The sequence below is a fragment of the Opisthorchis viverrini genome (assembly GCF_000715545.1).
Source record: "Opisthorchis viverrini unplaced genomic scaffold opera_v5_319, whole genome shotgun sequence".
In the NCBI taxonomy this organism is placed as follows: domain Eukaryota; kingdom Metazoa; phylum Platyhelminthes; class Trematoda; order Opisthorchiida; family Opisthorchiidae; genus Opisthorchis; species Opisthorchis viverrini.
This window is the reverse complement of record NW_008751976.1, coordinates 427255-433774: the sequence shown is the minus strand read 5'-3', so window position 1 is coordinate 433774 and position 6520 is coordinate 427255.

Here is a 6520-nt window from a genome sequence, read left to right as displayed (position 1 = left end):
CCCCCATTGATTTCATTGATTTCTATTCCACATTCTTGTGTGTTCCGGCATTCTAGTCAGCATTTGTAGCATGTTTTTAATGACCACTTTGTCGGTCACATGTCATCACGTTACTTGACCTGCACGGCGTTATTCTTCGTTTCACATGATGCCTAGTCATCATCACCTCTAGGGACAGCAAAATCAGTGTTGACACTGATGCATCATTGCCATAAAAGGGTCAAAATTACGCATGAGCCATCTTCATGAATACATGTTGCCCCTTTAAGAAAAGCTCGGAGTTAGTAGTATGGTGCATTCGGTCTCCCATTAACGACTTAGCTTCTACACCGGAAATGAAACACGGATATTCTGCGTGGGGGAAAGTCAGCACTCAATAGCTAGTAATAGATTAGGAACTGTATTTTTCACGGAACCCAGTTGAGACCAAAGCACCGGTTATTCCAACGCGTGTGACTTTGAGTTGCAAAGCGCACACAAGGTATACTGAGTGGGTGGTTCATTAGTGTTGTACCCAGTAATAAGACTTTCGGACAAAAGCGAAAATATCGTCGCAGGTCTCTGCAGTGAAGCGAGAATAGGGAAGCATCAATCAAAGAGATCCATGAAGACGTAGGCGAAACGGCCGGAATACTCCGCTGTTGACGTTACGCTTGAGTGGTTTTATAGTCTTGTCGCCAGCCAAACTACCTGGAAGTTCAGATTCCTGAAAGCAACCCAGAACTCTCGGAACCTACTGAGACCCTAAGACTCCACCAAAATTTCAACAGGAAAGCCGGCAACCATTCAATCGATTCAGCAATGGCCCGGATCGATGAAAGTAAAATCCAAATAGCGTGAGGTCCCTCGTTTGTTCGCAACAAATTGTTCCTTATCGGTGAGTCTTGTTCCGGCATTGTTCGCAACAAATTTGTGTTCCTTATCGGTGAGTCTTGTTCCGGCACTAGGCACTGGAGCGGGAACAGCAGTCAGATATAACAGATTAGCGACGCCCGAACCCATAAAATCATGGCAATAACTGCTGCAACAACAAAATCAGTTTGAAGCGGTGCAACCACTTTTGGTGGAAGCATTGACGCAGCAACTAAGAATTCAACCACCAAATTCCGCTCCAGATACAAATTCAGTCGGCTCGATCGCCAACAGCATCACGGAGTTCTATTAGGACCCTGATGCCGGTCTAACCTTTGGTTCGTTGTTCAGACGTCACGAAGATATTTTCAAAGTCGAACTGAAACACAAAGATGATGCCTGGAGAATACGCTTATTGCTCAGGAAGCTTGGCACAACGGAACACACGGTTATCCAACTTCACTCTGCCAAAAACACGTGATCTCGGTTTTGATAAAACCGTTCAGCAACTCAATAATTTTCGGTGAGCCCTCGCCTATGTTTAATATCCGTTACCAGTGTATGAAACTTGCGAAAAAATAATCCGAGAATTATATCACTTATCCCGGTCAAGGCAACCTTGAATGCGAGCAATTCAAATTATCTACCATGGCCGAAGACCAGTCCACGTGTCTTATTTTCATATGTAATCTTCAGTCGTATTCAGACAGTGTTATCAGAGCGAGACTATTGAAATAGATTGAACCAGCTCCCGAGATAACGCTGCAGTCCATTACCCATGAGTGCCAGCGCTTTTTGAACCTTAAACACCCTCATCCAACCCTGCTTTCAACATCGCCAAGACGACATCGAGGTAACCTCCCATGTTGGCGAATTCGAACGGAGCAAAGCCCCCTTCAGCATGCTGGCAATGCAGCGAATGGCATTTTGTGCGATTGTGTCCCTATAAAAAGCACAAATGTTCAGTGTGCAATCGACGTGGGCACAAGGGAAGCCAGTGCCTGACGCGGAAAGCTAGCCAAAGACGCAGTCAACCCAGGAGTTTACGAAGCAGATGCAGCCAGTCAGAACCCAGTTTTAACGCGATACTTGCAACATTTGATAACCAGGTGGATGCTCATCACAAATACGTTACAATCAGAGCAAACGGAAGCACGATTGGATTGCAGCTTGATACGGCTTTCAGTAAGTGGCTTGAATTCCTTTTTATGTCTGAGACAATAGCGATGGCAACCATCACTAAACTGCGGCATTTGTTTTCAATATTCGGTAACCCTGAAACTACTGTATCCAACACTGGTATTCAGTTAACATCCCACCAAACTGGTGAGACACTGCATCACGCATGCCACTTCCCCACCATCCAACGGTCAAGCTGAACGTAGACACCTTTAAACGCGCGTTGACAAAAGCAGAAGGGTAAGGGACCGTGGCAGGAGTCTTGTATACATTCCTGCTGAACTATAGAGCAATTCCTAATCCCCACTCCGGACGGTCGCTCTCCAGCGGAGGTTATGCTCAACAGGCGGTTGAGACTTACCCATGACGCTATCCTGCCAACATTTATGTGTTTCATTCACCGACAGGAGGGAAACCAACGTTCAGGCCTGGAAACCATATGCGTGTCAGGGCACCGAAGAAGGACCGTTGAAGTCGTCCTCAAAAGAACCAACAGGTGATTTACAGCGTCCAGTTGGGACCATTGATACAGAAACGACATGTCAATCAGCTACGGCCGACTGAGTTCCCGATCCCAAAAGCGGAAGAACAGTTAGCAAACCTCAACCTGCTGCTCGAAACTTTTGACCTCCCAAGATCAGCACCGAAAGCCACCGTTTCACATGTACCGTCCAATACAGATCCATTGCTGCAACCGAGACACCGTACGGGTCGCCCCAGAAGACTTGTGGAACCCTTTCAACTTGATCTGAGCCGAAAATCTTACGTTGAACGGCCAAAAGTAGGTATCAGGAAGGTAAGATTCCTGAAAGCAACACAGAACGCTAGGAACCTACTGAGACCCTAAAGCTCCACCGAAATCTCAAAAGGAAAGCCAGCAAGCATCCAGGCCAATCAATCAATTCGATGAAAGTAAAATTCAAGTAGCGTGAGGCCCCTTGTAAGTGTCGCACTCGCTTGTTCGCAGTAAACCTGTTGTGTTCCTTATCGGTGAGCCTTGTTCTGGCAATAGACATTGGATTAGAAAGGGAAGTCAGATATAACACGAACATTATCAGCGGACCTGGTCTTAACAACGGCTTGATGTTCAGTCTACTGCGCCTCGGTTAACTGATATCCCAAGTTGACGTCCAGCAAGCAAGCACTTGTCATATTGATTTGCTGGTTAGCTTTTTGTGTGTTGTTTGGGTTCCATACTACTTGTTGCCATGTACCCTACGTCTGTCGGAACGCCAGAATCCCTATGGCCTCGCAAGCCCCACGCTGAGCTAAGGGCACGCCCCAGCCCTGTCGTAGGCTCACCTAGAGCGGCATGATGCGGCAGCAACTATGTGCAGATGTTGTGAATGAATGGGGGCTAAGGCGGCACGAAGCGTGTTTCGACCAGCAACGCGAGGTTACTTAAGTAATATCTGGTCCAGTTTACAGGCCAAGAAATTTCCTGATGAGTACGTTTGAATAACCGGTTGACGAAGCTTATAGTGCGTGATTTTTGCTGCGTGGCCGCTGTGTATTATTTTGCGATCAGTTCAAGAAGTGTACGAATCCTAACGAAATTCAGTGAATCTCTATTGGTTTCATTTTCGACAAATTTCATCAATTTCGGAATGCCTTATATTCTATTTAAAAATCATACGAGGTTAAGAAATCAATAAAACGTTGACTAATTTGCTCTTTGCAGTTGCAACTTTCAGAGCAGCCTCAAACGCTGAATCGCCTCGAGGCCTTTCATCAAACTATTCGATTTGTTCTGGTCGCAGGTAACCACCGCATCGGAGCGTCTTTAGCTGCTCACCGTCCCCACGTGATAGGAACAGACGGATAATTTGCAAAACGGTTACACATATCAAAGTTTTGCTGATCTGCGCGTCACAGCGGAATCGGACAAGCGAAGCACTTAACGGTCGCGATTGCGACCTGCCTGATAGGCAAAAATTACTGTGTCGATGCGTGGAGTGCATCCGAATCGTTCCAAGATTGTTAGAAAACGGCAGAAGCAATCATCGGTCTACATTAACCAACGTTGCGTCGTTGGGCGTCACGTGATTTCGCTTACCCATGCTGTTCCTAGTCAACCCTGTTTGACTTGACTATTATCTGTCTACCGTAGCATTATTCACCCAATCTGCTTCTGTGAAAATGTTTTGATCGTGTATCCCGTTTATGATTGTATTTTCAGTTGCTATTTTACCGGAATCAGGTGTTCGCAATACCACGCATCATGCAAACAGTGAATCTGGTAACAGTACCAGGGAAATGCTGAGTATTAGGCGGTTAACTAAGATCACCCAACTCAAGGTTAGATCACGAACAAAGGTACATGTCACTGGGAGTTCTCAGCAGTGCGCATCTTACAGTTTAGTCTTCAACTGCCAGCTGGAAAGTCGAGGCTTCGATTGTTCCCAGACATTTGTGAGATGCGCACTACTTACGATTCTGAACACAGATGAAACTGGTCGTTTTATCTAAGGACCCCCGTCCTTGAAGAAAGATCACTTTGATACATGGAACCAAAGCACAATCCTCGTACTACGTACTTGGGCGAAACATGTCACAAACAAAGAAATCACTCGACTGTGTCACTGCACACACTGCCCATGCAGTGCGCTTCCCGACAGATTGGTTTACGCACAGATAAACCTTTTAGTCATTTGTCCCGTGACAATCGGTCTGATGCGATTTTCGGTCGATAGGCCTTCTTCCCGTAACTACGGTTGTCTTGTCCGCAAACGGGTTTTCAGGTCAAGACAGCACACCATTGGAATCCTTGCTTTCAGCCCCCAAATAGATAGATAATATAGGACCAACAATGTTCTTAATTACTCTACTGGCAGCAAATGATACTGGATGAGTTTCAGTCAGCAGGTGATGATCTTCACAAAAAATCCTTATATTTACGGAGGTAACTTTTCGATCATTAGGTGCCAGAGACAGGTATCCTTTCAAAAGATGCTGTGCCGGATGCCACCAAAAAGACTGACGGTTATTTTGTGAGATACTCTGATGTAAAAATACGAAAAATACTAGAGAATAACAAAAAACGGAGAAAATGGGATTAAAAACCAGCTTAAGGTTTATTTCTGTTTTTAGCTAGACGGAGGATATGTAAGTGGAAATGCGTTAGTTTGGGTTGCCATAGAATTTGTACGCTGAAATGCAGACGATAGAGGAAGACCTTAGGATATAGCACGGAGCAGAATCCATATGAATCGTTTTTCACATGCACGTGGAAAATCGCCTAAAACGGCCGGGACTCAGCCAAGCCGTGGCCTTTCGTTCGATGGAACAATACTTAATTTCCGACGAATCGATAACATATAGTCATATGGAGTGTGTGAACGCAGTGCTAGCTCCGCTAACAAAGAAATTACATCAAAGCTTGAACACAGAAAAACTTGGATAACCGACAAATCCGATAAGAAGACTTGACAGCATTTTCTACAATGTAGCCTGTCTGTCCTCCTTAGCTAGTTTAAAACAAGTTTGTTTGGTTCTCGCTGCAGCCCGGATGAACACATTTAAGAGCAATAGTTTCAAAAAGAAATCCAATCTCCCGCTACATCATAACTTACGTCCGTTCATACTGGGTCAGCTAATAGAGATTTGTTGGTCCGTCTCTATTGTCTCAAGCCGTAGTTCCCCATCAACCTACTCTAACATCGTTTAAAAATGTGACTATAAGGATGCATGGCAAACATGTGTTCACCTCAGTTTCTTTTCGATACAAGGTTCTTGTTCTTCCCGGTAACCGCTAACGATGAATACGGCATATGTGCGAAATCATTCTTTCTGGCAAGCTGAAGGGAATATCTATTTTAATTCCAAAGGCTCTTAACCCATCGGTTCAAGTTTTATGCCACAGAAAAGAAACGCGTAATGTAGGTACGGGCATTTAGTTTATGGTGAAGCTAGATACCGCCTATTTTTTAATCCGGTTTACAGGAAATGTGACTCGGCGAATGATCGTACAAACCTACCAATTGATCACAGAAAGGCCTGAACAGACTGAGAAACCTGAGCTGAACAAGGGATCAAGCACCGTGGTTCCAAACTAGAAAGGTTATTTCTCCCAAATTAGCATCCTCTAAATTTAGAACTGACATCCGGCCACTGATGGATAAACAGAGCACTGTTGAGTTTCGTATTCTTTTGCGTTATATTTCTGCCTCTCAAACTGTTTTTTTCACTGAATCGTTTGCGGTTGTGTTCAAGCCATATGGCTTGCCTATTTATTCATGCGTCCTATTCCATCCACTAAATGTCCACTCCATCGTCGCCTGCATGTTAAGTTGACTTTCAGGTTAGAAGGCTTCATCCAAAACATCACAAACTCTTGCCTCGGAAATCACCCAGAACTTATACGGTTTACCATGCCAGATTTCAAAGATCTGATGTGATTTTACACCAGGAGGGTTAATTTTCGGGGTGAAGGCGGTGAGCAAACTGATGACGCCACAGTGAACTGTCCTCATTTTGAAGTGTTTTGCTC